Source organism: Lutra lutra, chromosome 7 (genome assembly GCF_902655055.1).
Source record: "Lutra lutra chromosome 7, mLutLut1.2, whole genome shotgun sequence".
NCBI classification, from domain to species: Eukaryota; Metazoa; Chordata; class Mammalia; order Carnivora; family Mustelidae; genus Lutra; species Lutra lutra.
Genome location: NC_062284.1, coordinates 39,567,912 through 39,585,937, shown reverse-complemented (window position 1 = coordinate 39,585,937; position 18,026 = coordinate 39,567,912). Strand labels below are relative to the sequence as shown.

At 44.5% G+C, this 18,026-nt stretch overlaps 1 long non-coding RNA gene across 1 annotated transcript in view; it reads left to right on the top strand.

The window, feature by feature from the left end:
• Positions 1 to 18,026, top strand: part of LOC125105400 (uncharacterized) — a 39,455-nt gene that overhangs the window by 4,900 nt on the left and 16,529 nt on the right. The window contains exon 2 of the long non-coding RNA XR_007128890.1: positions 17,407 to 17,578. This is a non-coding gene — a long non-coding RNA (uncharacterized LOC125105400). The remainder of the gene's footprint in view (positions 1 to 17,406; positions 17,579 to 18,026) is intronic.

Sequence of the window (18,026 nt, the reverse complement as noted above, 5' to 3'; positions counted from 1 at the left end):
GTCAAAGAGCTGGGGAGTTCCAGACTAGATCTCATTCATGTCTTCAAACATCTTTTTGTAATTACCCTGGGGATGTCAGGTAGCATGGGCTTCCTCTCACCTCTCGTTGCTTTTCACCACATTGCATGACCTCATTAACATTTGTTAGGTGGGAGCTGTTTCTTATTTTTCTGAACAGAGGAGGGAGTGCCTCTTCGACTCACTGTCAGGAAAATAGAGGTTGTGGAACTGAAATGAGTAACAGCAGTTTTGATTCGGACTGGTTTCGTGACTGACTGGTAGATAAGTCAGCATGCAAAGACATTTTTGTGTTTCCCAGGTTTGGCTTGCTGTCTCGATGCCCTTTGCAAACTCCACAGGGATTTGAAGCTTTAAGTCTGGTTATAAGCTTATGCAAGCTGTTAGTCACCTTTTTAGATGAAAAGCACCGCAGGATTATGCTTGAAAATGTTCCATGCTTCGCTACGGATTCCTTTGGAGTAACTCAGCTGTAGTATGATTTTGAGGGAGAAGTGATTGAACTGTTATATTCCAAAACACATTTGCATTTGAAAATGGGGGTTTATCAGCTAAAATAGCTATTCTTGAAAGGTACACATACAGGGCAAATTTAGAACAAGCAGAACGATTTAGACATGATAGCTATGAATTGCCCAAAAGCTTAAAATACTGGGGGCCCTTGGTCATGCAGAAACCCGGACATGGATTGAATCATGAATATCTACTGTTTTCCTTTGGAAAACATACTGGAAAAGGAAATCTTGTCACTGCTGTATGTCCACAGATTATTCTAAACATTCTAGGCATGCATCAGTGCAACTGTAAACACACATTTGACCAGAAACCAATCAGGGGAGGAGTCGAAGCTTTTGGTGTAGTCAAGAGGGTGGGCTCCAGAGTCAGACTGCTTGTGTCGGTATCTTGGTTCTACCACTTACTGGATATGTGAACTCGGCTGGGTCTCAGTTTGCTCATTTGTGAAATGGGGAGAAGATTCTTTAATTCCCAGAATTGTTGTGTTGAATTGATTATGTTAAATCATGTAACGTAATACGTCTCAAACTGCAATGTGTCCACACATCTCCTGAGTTCATAAGAAGATCAGCAGAAGCAAAGAAAGACAAATATTGCAGGATCTGACTTAAATGTGTAATCTAAAAAAGCTGAGCTCACAGAAGCAGAAAGGAGATGCTGGTTGCTAGGGGTTGGGGGACAGCGGAGATGGGGAGATGTTAGGTAAACAGTAAAAATTTCCAGTTATAAGAGGGATAAGTTTGGGGACATAATGTACAACTTGGTGACTGTGGTTAATAATACTGTATTGTATACTTGGAATTTGCTAGGAGGGCAAATCTTAAATGTTCTCATCATAACAACAACAGCAAAATGGCAATTATGGGAAGTGAAGAATGCTTACTAACTTACTGTGATGCACACGTGGACACACATACGTATGTATATGTATGTGATAAATAACACATATGTATATGAAATCATCACACTGTAGACCTTAAACTTCCACAATATTGTATCAATTATATCTCAATAAAACTGGAAAAAAGGAAAAGACAAAAATAACGATGCTATAGGTCTAGGGTGTAGACTGCTATTCGGGATTTCTTCTTTTTTTAATTTTATTTTACTTTATTTATTTATTTATTTAAAAGAGAGAGAGAGAGAGAGAGAGATAAGATAAGCAGGGGGAGCAGGAGGGAGAGGGAGAAGCAGGCTCCCCGCCAAGCAGAGAGCCCAACACAGGGCTTGATTCCAGGACCCTGGGATCATGACCCAAGGAGAAGGCAGCCGCTCAACCAACCCAGGTGCCCCCTATTCTGGGTTTCTAAGAAGTTCTGGGTGATGCCTGCCCTGCAGGTCTCCAGGTCATGCTAGGAGCAGTGGGGATGCAGAGTGCCTGTCCCACGAGCAACATTCAATAGTGCTAGTCATTGTCATCCTTCAGATGGATTTCTCCTTCTCTTTCCTTCCTACCACGCTGCCATGGCTTCTGCACAGCTCATCCTTTAGATTTCTTTCCTCTTGTTCCAGACCTTTTGCACTAGCTGCTCCTATCGGGTTCTTGTGGTTGCCTGCATATGTATGGATGGTGTGTGCTTGTCGGGGAGATGGCGCAGATGCTGAGATGGTCCCATTCAGATTTGGAGAACGCGGCTCCGTCTCAGCCATGCCTTACACCACGGCTCAGCCTTTGCTGGGTTTAAAGGGCCGTCGGAGCCATTAGTCAATTTAAAGTTCAGGGCCATTGTCAGAGTTCTCAGAGGGTGTCCCCTGCCTTCCCCATTCCCCAGTGCCTTTGAACAAGGGAAGTTTCTCCATCCTCGTGTCTGGGAGAGAGAGGTTCCTGGTGTTAGTGCTGTGTTTCTGTATCTCTTCCTCTGACCTCCACCTGGAGTCTTTCTAGCCTGGTGTCTGCCCTTGTGCGTGTCCACTACTGACACATCACAGTGGTATAACTCCGGGGTTGCTGTCTTGCACCTTCAGGGCTTGGTCATTCCCCTTTATTGACTCAACCCTGCGTCAGACCTCATTGGCCATATAGATGCCCTGAGCATTAGCCACCCCGTCTGTCGGGTCACTTGGCCTCTCACAATGGCCACCCAAGTTGGGTCCCTTGCTCTCAACTCCACATCCTTCTCTGCCCCTTGCCAGGGGCTGGTGGGAACTTGCGGCACACATGTGTAAGCAGAGCCATTCAGGGGCATAAAGTCCTCTCCCTGAATATCCCACATTGTCATTTTACTTCTGTGGCCCCCCTAGGGTGGCACTGGTGCAGTGTGGGTGGTCTTTCCTGGAATTCCAAATGGAAACGCAGTGGGTCTTGCTCTGGGTTCGGCATTTCCTTTTTCCCCTCAGAGTTTCCATCTGCTCGGAAACCCTGCCCTGAGCTAAGGCTCAGAGTTGGCAGGGTGGGGTCTCAGGCAGCAACTTCTTCCCATGTTCATCTTTTCCAGAACTTCACTTCTGCCTGGGTAGAGCTCTACTTTCTCTTCTGTCTTTTGGAAATGGCTTTCTGTCCTGTCCTATCTTCTTTGCTACCTACCCATGGACACTTTGTTCTAGGTGGATCCATCCTGCTGCCCCTTCCCTGAGGCAATAAACCTCATGCTCCAGCCACCGTGATGGTGGAAGAGAAAACTTTTGCTTACTGAGAGAGGAAGTTAGATTTTTCAATATTTTAAAAATATTATCCATATTATATAGTATAGACGCTGAATATACAACAGTGGTAAAATATGAGTTTTTTTTGTTCCTTTTCTTTGTCTTTAGCAGATATTAACAATCATTATGTTACACAGCCTTGGAAACCTGTTATAGCAGTGTTCTAGGCAGGCATGGACAATTAACAAGAGCTAGCCTTGGGAGGATGGACACTTTTCAATCACCAGGACAGGGTTAAGCTCGAGGAAGGTAAAGGAAACATGTAGTCTAGATCTCACATCCAAATAGGCAATGCAAGTTTTACATTTGAGAACTATATCATTGGAAGTCACTTTCAGGTATGAAATCATTCCCGCATCCCCACAAAAATGAGCATTCAGCCTCTGCTTGTATAACTCTAATGATGGGGAGCTCACTGCCTCTTAACAGTGAGCTGCATTTTTAGACTAATCTAAGTAGTAGAAAGGCACTCAGTATGTTGTTCTGGAACCTGACTCCTACACATAACGTGTTTCATTCCCAGCCACACTGTTGGCCCTTCACCTACTCAAAGGCAGCCACCACGGCCCCCCTTAGTATCTCCTCCCCCAGTCCTTTTCATTGGCACAGCCACCAGCCTCCTCACCAGCTTGCTGGCTCTGCTCTGAGTCCTTCCCCATTTGATGAGCCATTAAAAACTAGGGAGGTAACGTTGATGGGAAATTCCCCGTCCTCCCACAATTTTTTTTTGGTTTGTTTTTTTGATGTGGAAATTCCAAGCAGAGGTGCTGACTACTGGTCTCAGGTAAGGGTCCCTCCCCACTGCAGTCTGATGCTGTGTTCTCAGAAACCCCAGCTTGTCCTAGTGCAATCTCCTTTTTTCTTCCCTTCCCACCCCTTCCCCTCCTCCCCCCACACACCTTCCTGGGGGCATCATTCTTCAGCAGGCTACTCAAAGCAGCAGACTGCATAGGCTGGTTTTATTGTTTGCTTGTCCAAACTACAGGTTTAATAAGGAGGCCCCAGGAGAAAATGTTTTCAGTGCAAACAGTGCCACAGGAATCACTTAGTTTCGAGGTCTCTATGAGAGTATCCTGTGGGAAAAGGTTGGGAAAGTCCTGAAAGGGGAGTGCTCACGCCCCTCAGTTTTGCCACCACCAGATGCTCTGATTCTGTCCGTTGGAGTGGGAATCCACTGGAACCCCACAGGCTGGAGTAAGGAACCGTCGCTGAAAAGAATGATGATAATCCAAACAGCCAACCCGATTGAGCGTTTTCTTTTTTTTTTTAAGATTTTATTTATTTGGCAGAGAGCGGGATCACAGGTAGTCAGAGAGACAGGTGGAGAGAGAGAGAGGAGGAAGCAGGCTCCCTGCTGAGCAGAGAGCCTGATGCGGGGCTCAATCTCGGGACCCTGGGATCACGACCTGAGCCGAAGGCAGAGGCTTTAACCCACTGAGCCACCCAGGCGCCCCCCGATTGAGCATTTTCTATGTGTTTGAGCCTGTGCTGCCTGCTTTACATTTATGAACTAATCTGATATTCACACGTTTGGCCCCTTGCCCAAGGTCATGAGCTACTAAGTGGTGGAGCCAGTCTCAGCCCACAAGGTCTGGCTCCGGAGCCTATGCTAGAAACACCACCGATACGGTGTGTTAATAAGCCCGTCCCTTGTAATACCCACCTCATGTCAAAAGATAGAAGGGAGCAAATATACCATATTATAAAGCAAAAACTCCCAAACTTCATGGCTGATGGCTCTGTGTCTCAGTTCCTTCATCTGTAAAATGTGCCAAGAGAAGTTTGTGGTGCTGTTTATGTGAATGGTTCTAAAGATGAATTTTTCCCTCTCTCCTTCTTCAAAACACTTAATTTAAGTTGTTTAACAAACAAAACCACATCATTCATTCAGATTTGATATTGGGTTCTGTTCTGCTAAGGGTCTCATGGTCTCAAGTGTTTAGAGTTTTAACCAATGGCGTCTCGTCCTCTGAGACCTCTTGTATGTGCCATGCTTATGCAACTTCTCCCATTCTGAAATGTCTTCTGTTCTACCTGCTCACCCAAGTTCCACCCACACTTCCAAGTTTCTACCTAGCCTATCTCTTCCATGATCCCCCTGACCATCTCACCTCACTTTGACCTCTCCTTTGTCTCAAGTGAACATGAGCCAGTTGTATTCCATCAATTAACATTTGTGAACATTTATTATGTGGCTAGAATGATTCTGATCAGGATTTTTCAACTATAGCAGTACGGACATTTGGGGTATTGTGATGGTTCATTTTATGTGTTAACCTGACTGGGCCATGGAATGCCCAGATATTTGGTCAGACATTATTCTGGGTGTTTCTGTGAGGGTTTTTTGGGATGAGATGAACATTTAAACTGGTGAACTTTGAGTAAAGCTGATTACTCTCCTTAAATTGGGTGGGCCTCATCCAATCAGTTGAAGAACTGAATAGCAGAAAAATCATACCTGTCCCTGAGTAAGAGAGAATTATCCTGCATTATGGTCTTTGAAGTGGGACATCAATTAGATTTTCCAAGTTGTGTAGCAGCCTGCTGGCGCTTTTAGACTTGAACTGGGACATCAGCTCTGCAGATTTTGGACTTGCCATCCTCTGTAAGACTATGAGCCAATCCTTTATAATAAGCCAATTCTATACAATAAGTCTCTTCATATAGATAGATAGATATATGGATATAGACTTATAGATATATAAATATAAGTATTGTATAATAATAAAATAAAATAATATAAATAAATAATATACTTATTTATAAATAAATAAGATAAAATAATAAAAATATTAAAATAAAAAATAATAAAATAAAATAATAATAAATAATAAAATAAAGTATAAATGCATAAAAATTATAGTATGAAGAAATATAAATTATATATTTATTGATTCTGTTTCTCTGGAGAACACTGACTAATTCAGGCAGGACAATTCTTTGTTGTGTGCCAGTGCCCTGTGCTTGGATGTTTGGCAACATCCTGGTCTCTACCCATTTGAGGCCAGTAGCACCTGCCACAGCCCAGTCGTGTTAATCAAAAAGTGCCCAGACACTACCAAAAGTCCTGTGGGGGGACAAAATTGATCTAGTTGAGAGCCACCATTCTAGGCCTGTGGGAGAAGTCAGGGAAAGCTACCGCTGGGGTTTCGGCTGCTAAGGACCTCTCCGTCTACTGCGGAGTCAGCCCTGACGGTCAGGAACCAATGTGGGGACCACTGACTACTAACTTGTGCAATGGCGATTTAATTTTTCACTAAACTTGTGATTTTCTTTTTGGGGAGGAGGAGAAAAGAGAAATTGAAGCAACCTCTTTTAGAAAAAGTGGAAGATTTCTTTCACTGGAGAAGGAGAATTATGTGGAATATGAAGAAAAACCATTGTGCTCTACCGTTGGTCCCAGACAAGTGCAATTCTTAATGAGTTATCACTTTTCCAGTATTGGAAGATTCCTTAATGAGAGAAAAATTGCCCCTATGTCTCAGCTCTACTGACTAGCTCTAGAGAGCAACAAATCTTCCAATTCCACTTGTAAATTCCACTTGAGTCCTGAGAGTTTTGAGGAATTAGGTGATTCCTCAAATGAATCCATAACCCATTGTTGCCCTGGACACATTTAATAACAGAATCCTGGAAGTGTAAGATTAAGAGACACAACCCTTCCGTCTTTGCCCAAACAGTTTTATTACTGGAATGATTCATGCACTGGGAGTCATTGAAATTGATCATTAGTAATTTACATTCTTTTCAGACAGAGCTTTTGAGGTTCTTTTCCTTGGTTGTTCAGTGTCAGGTGTCCAGTGAAAGCTGCCAGTCGTTCAATGAAAATTTTGTTCAATTCTCTAAGAAATCTACAGTCCTGAAAACATTCTAAGGCCTGCGGGGAGTGGAGATGTGACTGTGTGCTGGTTTTAGCAACTGTGCGTGACTGAATATCTATGATGCATGAGAGCCAGTCGGAGACACAATGTGACAACCAATAGCAACACAGGGTGTGCTGAACAGTGAGAGTTAATATTCCCTCAGCTTTGTAACAAGGAGCAAGACACAAGTCACACTGGGGAGGGGGTGCCTGGGGAGGGCAGGCTTTCCGCCAGGTCTAGGGCCAGCCTGGTCCTAAAAGTGGGTGCTGGAGCTGACCCGGATTCTTGGAGCAGAATTCAAAGTTGGCCTCCAGCACCTCTGCTCTCCTTATCCATTGTCATGTGTGGAATTGATGTCAGAAGAGCTGATTTCTGCCCTACTAAGTAAGTCACATGACTATTAGAGTTGAAGAGACATGAGGGTCATGTGGTTTAACCCTTCATTTGATAGGTGGGAAACTGCGGGTCAGAAGCAATGCTAGGATCATTATCAAGGTAACATGAACATACATGGAGTGCTAATTGTCTGCCGGACAGTGTGCTTAGCACTCTATAGACAGCTCACTCTATCGCTATGAGATGCTCTTAGGATCCCACTGTCACAGACGAGGACAAGTCAGAAAGGTATAGTCACTTGCCCAGAGGCATGCAAAAAGTGAAGAGCTGTGGTGTTCAAATCCAGGACTCCTCCCCCAACAGGCTAGCCCTTTTTTCACTTTGCCACTAGATTTTCTCGTATGTAATATCTCAGTCCTTGTCCCTTCTTCCCTCCTTCCCTTCAACCTGAGGCTCTGAGCAGTGAGTCTGGACCAGGTGCTGGCCTCATGCTCTGGAAAGCAGTTTCCTATATTCCAGAGCTATGAGCCTGTGGGGGAGGCCAGTCTAATGTGGGGTGGGGTGGGGGGTGGATGTAGGAGTTAATATTTCTTAGTCTGGTCTTTATCAGAGCCGCATGTGAGGGAGGGGGCTCTGGACCCAGAGGCCTGGGGCAGCCAGTGGTGACTATGAGAACTGCCTGAGCTCCGCTGATGGTGGAAGGCTATCACCAGGGTGGCCCTTGTCCCTGTGAGTTCTCCTCCAGTGATCAAGAGCCATGAACTTGGGCTCCTGAGATAACCCTGGGCTGCGGAGAGATGAGTTTAGCTTGGACATGGCAGACAGCCTTTGTTGACTTTAAAAAGGGATGAAATGGCACAGAAGGGGGCTCTCTTATGGGGGCTTCTGGGGTGGGGTGGTGCAGCCTCGGGCGGAGGGAGTACCCAGGATTTGGCTTTGTCAGGGCTCTTGTTTTAAGACAAGACACCCCCTTACTTGTCCATCTGTCCCAGCAGTGAGCTACTAGTGAGCATTTACATCTTCTGTCTTTTATCTGAAATGCCAAGATGGTGTCTGGTCTGTTATGTATTCAGTGGATATTTGTTGAATAATTGGATCTCCTCAGTCTTGCAGTGCCAGAAGTTGGGCTCTGTGGGGGGGTATATTTAGCATTTATCTGAATAGGGGGACTGGTGAGGCAAACCTGTATGATACGTAAATACATCAATGGTATGTCCCAGATTTTTGGGAACAGACCCAGTTTCAAATAGTCTCTCCAATTTTCCCTATAAGTACACTTGTATCTGTCAGGCCATGGGCTCTGATATTTTGGTTTAGAAAATATGGACAGTATGGCAAAGATGCTAATTTATTGTGGACTCTTGAGGTCTAGGATCTGCCCAGTATCAAGAGAACTGAGGCCCCGAAAAAGCAAAGGCATGACTGTGTGGTGAGCAAGGATGCAGGAAAGCTATAGGTTTACTTAATTACTATCCTTTTCTGACCTATATCTGAGATGCGAGGATATCAGGGTTCTCCAGGGAAACACACCAAATAGGATATATTTCAAGGAATTTGCTCACATAATTGTGGAGACTCCAGGTCCAAAACTTGTAAGGCAGACCAGCAGGCTGGCAACTCTGGGCAAAGGTAATGTTGGAGACTTGAGAGAAAACTTCTTCCTCAGGGAAATTTCAGTTTTGTTCTCAAGGTCTTTCAACTGATTAGATGAGGCCCACCCACATTATTATGGGGGTCAGGGGGACAGTTGCTTTCACTGAAACTCAACTGATTGAGGATGTTAACCACACTTGTAAATATCTTCGCAGCAACACCTACATAGTGTTTGATTAAATAACTGGGTCATATAGCCTAACCCAGTTGACATAAAGCAAACCATCATAGTGGCAACATCTGAGCCACCCATAATTTGTCCCAAAAGATTAATATAAAACTATAGTAGTAGATTTGGACATATCCTAGTAAATGTGGGAGCGGTATATCTGATAAATGGCTGTTTTCTTCCCCAAAGAGGGGCAGCCACAAAGTCTGTTGACCTTGTTAAACCCAGTAAATTTAGTTAAGCAAAAGCTAGGAAGTGCCCCCATAAGGGGGCTGCATCTCCATTTCTCAGGAGAGAGAAGTATTGGAATAACACTCCTCTCTTCTCCTCACCCTCCTCTCTGCTCCTGTGGGAAGGGGGACCTGGTTTGGTGTTGGGAGAGGCAGTCGGCTCTGCGCCCTGACCATCTCTGCCTGTGTGCGCCGTGAATGCGAGAGTCTGGCTGCTCTTCATCCCGGCCCTTGCTCACGGCTGCATGTGCAGTGAGCAACCTTGAGAAAGGAGGTCACTCTCCCTGACAAAAAACACAAATGAACAGGTTTGCCTCCACTTGCTATAAAAGCAGCGAATCACCCAAGCTCCAAGTTCCTCTCCTGTAACACAATTCTGCATGCTCAGTTGCATCTCGGGGCCACCTGCATTGTCCCCTTGGAGTCTGGGGGAGGGCATGGGATGCTGATATGAATATCATACTGGCACTCTGGTTATTACATTTCCTGTAATAAAGTCCTTTGTCTCAGGCCCAGGAGTCTCATAGCTTCTTACCTGCATACTTGAAACAGTTATAGGCCAGCTTGTTAGCTTGCAAGTAGGATAAAATCCCAGACTCTCCACGATTTTGATAGTAAGAGGCCTTGAGTCCCTGTAGCCAATAGCGTATGTTTCATACTCCCAGTCTTACTGCCTCTTCTGTGCGATAGCGTCTGTCCTGGAGACCACACTCTCCCTTCTCCAGGATCTTATTGCAGTAAGAACTATTTTGGCTTTCCAGCTCTCTTATTAATAAGAAAGCTGGTATCTTGATGACTGAGTAGGCTTTTTCCAAGTGCTTTAGAGTCTAGAAAGGAACATGTAGGCTTTTCTAGAAATCCCAGTATGCATTCTGTGCCAGGATCTATGACAGGAACTGGGGAGTTTTTATAGTGAGAAAGAAAGCGCTTGCTCTTGGAGCCTACAGTTTCACGGGGGAGGATGTACGCGTGGATAAAAGAAGATAACACAGTGTTGGGAGCTACATAAGAAATGGATTGCTGGGGCGCCTGGGTGGCTCAGTGGGTTAAGCCCTGCCTTCGGCTCAGGTCATGATCTCAGGGTCCTGGGATAGAGTCCCACATCGGGCTCTCTGCTCAGCAAGAAGCCTGCTTCCCTCTCTCTCTCTCTGCCTGCCTCTCCGTCTACTTGTGATCTCTCTCTGTCAAATAAATAAATAAAATCTTAAAAAAAAAAAAAAAGAAATGGATTGCTGACCACATCTCTTCATCTAACATTTTCTGTCTCTCTAATTAAGTCTCTAAAGTCACATTTTTAGAAAAGATTTTATTTATTTATTTGACAGACACACAGTGAGAGAGGGAGCACAAGCAGGGGGAGTGAGAGAGAGAGAAGCAGACTTCCCACTGAGCAGGGAGCTGGATGCAGGGTTTGATCCCAGGACTCTGAGATCATGACCTGAGCCAAAGGCAGACACTTAATGACGGAGCCACCCAGGTGCTCCTTTAAAGTCACATTTTAAGCACTTATCTGTATTTAGGTTATTCTTAAGCTGGTAACAGCAACACATTTACAAATGATCTCTTGGGAAGAGTAATTTCTGCAGTGGTTAAGCTCGTTATTTGTTGATTTATACCAAATTCATTCCCTGAGAGTGACTTATCTCTATGATTTTGGAGTAACTTACATTCGGACCGTACTTTATATAATAACTCAATGAACTAGACAGACTACAGAATTAAAACTTAAATTACAATGTGAATATTTAAGTTAAGTAAATAATGCATATACTAGACCTTTAAGTATAATCCTAAATTCTAATTTTCTTATGTTTTTCAGCAAATATACTGAAAGTAGAAACTCAGGAACCCAATCTGTCCATCTGTCTGTCTACCCATGAAATATTGTCAGGCATTGTACTAGGCACTAGGAATATAGGAGTATTTCGGAATAAACTTTTCAAATATTTCAGTTTGCTAAAAAAAAAAAAAGAAATGTAATTCTGTTAAGCATATAATGAAAATAGCTAAATTTTACATAAGTTTGATTAGTAATTAATGCCTAGTTATTAAGGCAGTAGTCCCCAGGAGCAGATATTCCCCTAAATGACAGACATCCAAATATTACTTATATTTTGCACTGATCTATATAAACTTCTGAAATAAAATTTATAAAAAATACAACAAGGTTCAACTTAGAAACATTTACTGAGAGTCTACGACACACAAAGACCTGCACCAGATTCTATGGGGGGGTATTACACAGATCCATGCCCTTGAATAATTCATAATCAAATGAGGACATTAATTATCATCATGAATTTATGAATCCACTTGCTGGGCAAGGGTCTACCTTTTCAATGTAATGGCTCCTTTATGGCTTTTTGTGATGCTTTTATCAATGGTATGTTGGCTATAGTATTTCCATATTAATCTAAATCATCAGTCAAGATATCTGTATTGTAGGAAATGAACGGAAGGATAAAAGGGAAGGTCATGAGGAAATGGGAGAGGAACTAACACTAACCGACACCTACTCTCTTCTGGGCCCTTTTTTATCTAATACATTCATGGAAGAATCCAGGAAGTAGGCATTATTGTCCTTCCCTCTTCTTAGCGGATGACAGCATTAAAGCTCAAAAATGTTCAAACATTTCTCTAAAACCAGAAAGAAAATGGCAAAGCTGGGATTTTGAGGTCTGTTTAACACCAAAGCCCAGGCTTTGTCTGCTACACTATACTTACAACCTGCCAAAAATCTGCACATATTTTCAGAAGCAAAAGCAAGCAAATAAGTAAGCAAGCAAGAAGATACCTAGAGAGCAGTGAGTTCTCTGACACTGGAGTTCTCTCTGATCAGCTGGGTAACCACTGGCACAGACATTAGAGGGAATTAAAATGTGGAGTGGGGGTTGGAGAGAGTGATATCAGTCCCTCTTTTTTTTTTTTTTTAAGACTTAAAAAATGTATTTATTTGAGAGAGAGAGAGAGAGAGAGACAGTCAGCATGAGCACAGGGAGGGGAGAGGGAGAAACAGTTCCCCACTGAGCAGGGAGCCCAGTGTGGGACTCAATCCCAGGACCCCCCGGATCATGACCTGAGCAGAAGGCAGACGCTTAACAGACTGAGCCACACAGGCGCCCCCTCAAAATCCTTTCCAATGCTGGGATTCACTCTACTAGGAAAACATTAGTAGAGGTCATGTGTATTTCCCTCTTCACAGGATTCTGCACTACATACACTCTACCATGAATGGAGAGAGTCATCTGTGTAGGTGATGGGAAAACTGACACCCATGAGCCTTATCACTATACAGCTTACCAAGATGTGCAGCAGCTCATCCAGCTGAAAATTTAACTTGTGTTACATGTATGTTTCCCATGTAACTTGTGTTACATGTATGTTTTCCCTTCTTGTTCCACAGAAGGAGGTCCCTGCAAATCAGTCATGTAGCTTTGGAGGAAAACAAACCTCCTTTTAGCTTTGAAGGAGCTCCCTCCCTAAGGGGAAGGAGGCAACCACACTTTCTTGATTTCAGATCCTGTTGTGGATTGACTATTTGTGTCTCTACCAAAATCTACAGGTCAAAGCCCTACCCTTGCTTGTGGTGGTACTTGGAGGTGGGGCCAGTTGGGAGGTAATTGTGTTTAGATGAGGTCATGGAGGTGGGGCCCCATGATGGCGTTTAGTGCCTTTATAAGAAGTGGAAGAGAGAACAGAGCTCCCTCCCTCTATGAGAACACACAGCAAGAAGGTGGCTCTCTGCAAGCCAGGAGGCGGGGCCTCACCTAGAAGTGACTCTGCCAGCACTTTGGTCCTGGACTGTCCAGCTTCCAGAACTCTGAGCAATGAATGTGCGTTATTTACGCCACCTGGTCTATGGTATTTTGTTATGGCAGCCCAAGCTAAGACAAACCCCTTGACACTATTGTTATAATCCTTGTTTAAGAGTTGGCTTGGTGGTTCTTTTTGGAGAAAACGTCTTTGGGGAAAGGGAATGATGAAGCCCTTCGAAAGATTGGAAAGAAGTGTGATTCTTTGGGCACAGAAAGCAGAAAGTGAAGGCAAGAGAGCAATGAGAATCTGCTCTAGTGGGCTGGGAAACTGACTCCTTGGAACACAGGTATGCATGGGGCAGAGGTCACTGAGTATCGAGGTGGCTGAGGTCAGCTCTGGGGGAGTGTGGACTTGTCCTTAAGTTCGAGGACCACGTTTGTTCAAAACCATCACCAAATAGCAGGGAGAAACAACAGCGAGCTGGACTGATGGTTCAGTGGGGCTCCGCTTTGGACTAGGAGATTAGATGTCCCCATCCCCTCTTTGGACTGTATACATTTCTAGAGTTTTGGTTTTTTGTTATTTGTTTCAGTTTGTTTTTAAAACATTCATAGGAAGGAGAGGACCCAGAAGATAGGGCTGAAGCATGGTAAATTTGAGAAAAGAACAGTTGCTGAGGTTTGTAGCAGGAAACGGAACAGTTGATTCCGCGGGAGCGGCCAGGGTCCCCCCGCTCTCCCGAGTGCGACCAGACAGTCCCAGACCAGCCACTGCCAGTCACATCCTGATTCTTTACAGTGGCTGAGCCGTCACAGTCTTTACAGAAAACACCGTATCTTTATTTCTCCTGGTCTCAGAACTCTCAGACTTGGCATCTCAAGTCTGAAAATTCTAGATGGAAAAACAGAAACAGAACAAAAGAAAATTCTAGATGGAAACCTCATTTGAATTCTGTAGTTATACTTGGAGGAGCAATGTTCAGATGTTTGGGATTTGGGTACTGGGCAATGACAAACAGCAGCAGGGACGACAACAGGGGAATGTAGATCTGAAGGTTTCATGTTTAATATTTGGGGTTTTGTTGTTACCTGGATTTACAAAACCAACAAGAACAACGCCCTGTCATGCATAATGCGACTGAGTGATGGGCAAATTCTCTTCCAGTTTTAGAGTCGGCGGGATGGCTTAGACTAGGAAGAAGCACTGTGGGTAAAGCCTGACTCCAGGTGCCGTGATTATTTGTGTTCCGCTGTCCTGCGTGTTGAGGAGCTAAGAGCAAACGTCAAGGGATAGGGCTAGGGGTTATCGGCCTTTTGTTCTTACAACTTACTAGTTGCTTCCTTTCTCTGGGCCAGGACTGAGTTTCATTCATGTCTGACAAATGCTCACTAGCCTGAGCAAGTGTTCAAAGACAGACCCTGGATCTTATGTCAGGGCACCTTGAGGTGCCCTCTTTGCTTCCAGAACCTCCCGTCACCTTCTCCCTGTGTTTGGGCAGGTTTAGTTTTCTCTCTTGGCTCCAGGACTCACTTCCAGAGACCTTGAATGAATCTGCCCGTTTGCTCTGGAAGTCCCTTCTCTTAGGGGAGATTTAATGTCACATTTTACCAGCTGAGGGGCTGGTTAGACTTGGGGAAGAAGGGCTGAAAGGAGACCTGAAGGTTCTAAAGATGAACATTTCCTTTCTGTCCTGGCCCTCCCCTTCCCTTCCCCTTGAATGTCAGCCATTCTACCTCTGAAGCAATTCCTTGCCTTCCTTCTGACTCCTTCCAGGCCTCTGTCATTTCCACCCTGAGCGACTGACAGCATCATACCTCCCCTCCCAGCCTTCAGACTCTCACTGTTCCAATCCATTCTCTTCTGAAGCACGTATCTGTTCAAGTCCTCCTCTTGCTTGGAAACATTCATTGGTTCCCTGTCACCCTCAGGGGACCTGGCTATTCACTCTCTCTCTGTGGAATGCCTATCCCCTCTTTCCTTCCTGGAAGAGGATTCACCTCACAGCCCTCCTCTGAGAAGCCGTCCCAGACTCCTTTGGGTGGAGTCAGTCCCTTTCCGTCACTTTCTTCTTCATGCTTCCACTGCGCCATAACTGAGAGAACTGAAGAGCTAGTGAGCTTTCCATGGGCTGAGTGCTATTCAAGCGCCTTCCACGCATTGTCTCATTCTTTTCTCACAAGAGCTCTGTAGAGTCTGCACTTTCTTAGCTCCAGCTTCGCGGAGGACATGGCGCACATCAGTGTGTGCGAGGTTACGTGGCTAGGGAGAGGTAGAAGCAGATTTGAACCTGAGCGGCCCAGACTGGAAGTCTTGTTCTTAATCACCACACCATTGGTGTGAGCTCAGATGTGAGCTCTTCTCACATCTGACTGTTGTTTCTTTATATCTCTCCCATTAGATGGAGCAGCGTGAGGGCAGGAATACTCTCATTTATCCCGGAGACTTGGCTTGGAAGGACCCTGGGACCATAAAGCCTAGATACTCCAGGATAATTTGCCTCAGGGTGAGTTGATTAGCAACCTCTCTTAGCTGGCGAAGGCTGCCGTAACTAGGAACCACAGAAGGAGTGACTGAAATGGCAGAATTTTGTTTTCTCCCAGTTCTGAAGTCTAGAAATTTGAAATCGAGGTGTTAGAGGGGTGATTTCCTCTAATGCTTCTTTCCTTCTTTTGGAGATGCTATCTTCTTCCTATGTCTTCACAGGGACTTCTCTTTACCAGTCATGGGGGGTTACAGCCTACCCACCAGTTACCTCATTTTACCTCTTTAAAGATACCATCTCCAAATACAGTCACATTCTGAGGCACTGGTGGTCAGGGCTCCAATATAGGGAATTTTGGGGTAATGCAGTTCAATCCCTAGCATAAACTCCATCTGTTGCCTTCTTTTCCCATTTGCCATGTATCCAGCATATTCATAGGTTTTGAGAATTAGGACATGGATGTTGGGGGGGGGGTGCAGTTATTCTGCCTAGCCCAGAGGAACCCATGGTGACATCTAGGGAAGAGTCTTCAGGGCATAGAAACAGCTACAGGCAAGGCCCAGAGTGAACCAAGCTGGAGCTGGGTGAGTAAGAGAAGCCTCTGGTGAGGTGTGGTCACAGGGGAAAGGCAACACATTTGTGCCGGCCCTGTGGACCACCAGGAAGACCCTGGCTTTCACTCTCAGGTTTTGAGTGGAGGAGCAACATGACTTGACTTTGTTTTTAGAGGATCTCCCTGGCTGCTGAGTTGAGAATAGATTAGAGGGGGCGAGGTGGCTGGTGAGAGGTGATGGTAGTAACCAGGGACAGAGAGGACGATGGCTTGAACCATGGTGTAGCACAGAGGTCCTAAGAAATGGTTGTATTCTGCCTTTTGAAGGTAAAGACATTAGGATTTTCCCTTGGATTGAAGTGAGTGAAAGAGAAGAGTCAAGGAAGACTTGGTTGCTGGCATAACCAGAAGAATAGAGTTGGCGTTGATAGAGATGGGGACACCTGTGGGGAGCTGAGCCACTGAACTTGGGACATGTGTGAGATGCCCAGTTAGACAGCCAAGTTCAGAAATGAAAGGCTAATTTTCTTTATGCATTTAAAGCCAATACTTTTTTTTTTTTTTAAAGATCCCATTTATCTATTTGACAGACAGAGATCACAACTAGGCAGAGAGAAAGAGGAGGAAGCAGGCTCCCCGCTGAGCAGAGAGCCCAATGCCGGGCTCGATCCCAGGACCCTGAGATCATGACCTGAGCGGAAGGCAGAGGCTTAACCCACTGAGCCACCGAGGCACCCCATTAAAGCCAACTCTTAAATAATTTTGTTGATCCATCTAATGATTCTTGTTACAAATCGAGAACAAATAACTTTGAGTTGTTTGCTGATTTTCAAGTAACTCATGGGTAAAGATTAAAATTAGTCCCATTTACAAACTTAATTAATTACATTCCCTTGGACATCTTCAACCACATGTATATATTTAATATGTTTATTTTTTAGACACTTCGAATGTCTGGCAGGGTATATTTACAATATTAATAAGCAAAACTCTCTTAAGCATTTAAATTACTCTTGTATCCAATAAACGTATAATTCTAGTAAATGAAGTTCTCTAAAACATGCCACAACTATTTATAAACTTAAACTTCTCTTCTACTTTCCAGCTAAAAATAAAAATAAAAAGTATCAGATTCTTTTAAACATGATAAAGACTATAAGGGTTTTTGTTTTGTTTTGTCTTTTTAGTTGTCAAGCAGAGAAATGGGGCTTGTTTCCCTGCTTAACTTATAAGACTGTCGTGAGGACAGCACAAGGAACCGTGCTTGCACAACATAAGCCATGAGAAGTTAAGATGCTGTTTTCTTTCTGGGAGAAAACTAACCTCTGTCGAGGACACACTTGACCCATGTTTTGAAAGGTGAGGAAGAGTTTTCTTGCTTTCTTTTCCTTTGCAAATGAAAATGGACTCTGGAAAAGAGCTGATAATTTAAATGAGGTGAAAATGTTAAGTAGAGACCTCCCCCCTGCCAACCCACCCCCAGTGCCTTCTCGTCCAGAGATAGAATATTGACATCATAACAAGGGCTCTCTACTAATTCTGAAATTCCTAAATCCTCATTTTGGGACCGGGGTCAGCGGGCGTTCTAGGCATGGAGGCAGGCACGGCCCATGACACTTGGTGTTTGCTGGACCATTTGATGAAATTACAGCAAACAGGTTGCCCCCTCCTCTGCCAGTCCTGGTGTCTGCTCTCCTCCCTTGGTCCACAGGAAGGGTAGACAGATCGGAAGGGAGGATGGCTGGAGCAGCAGCACTTAGCATCGTGCTCGTCCAGAAGGGCTGTGGGGTTTGGATGCTTGGTGGAG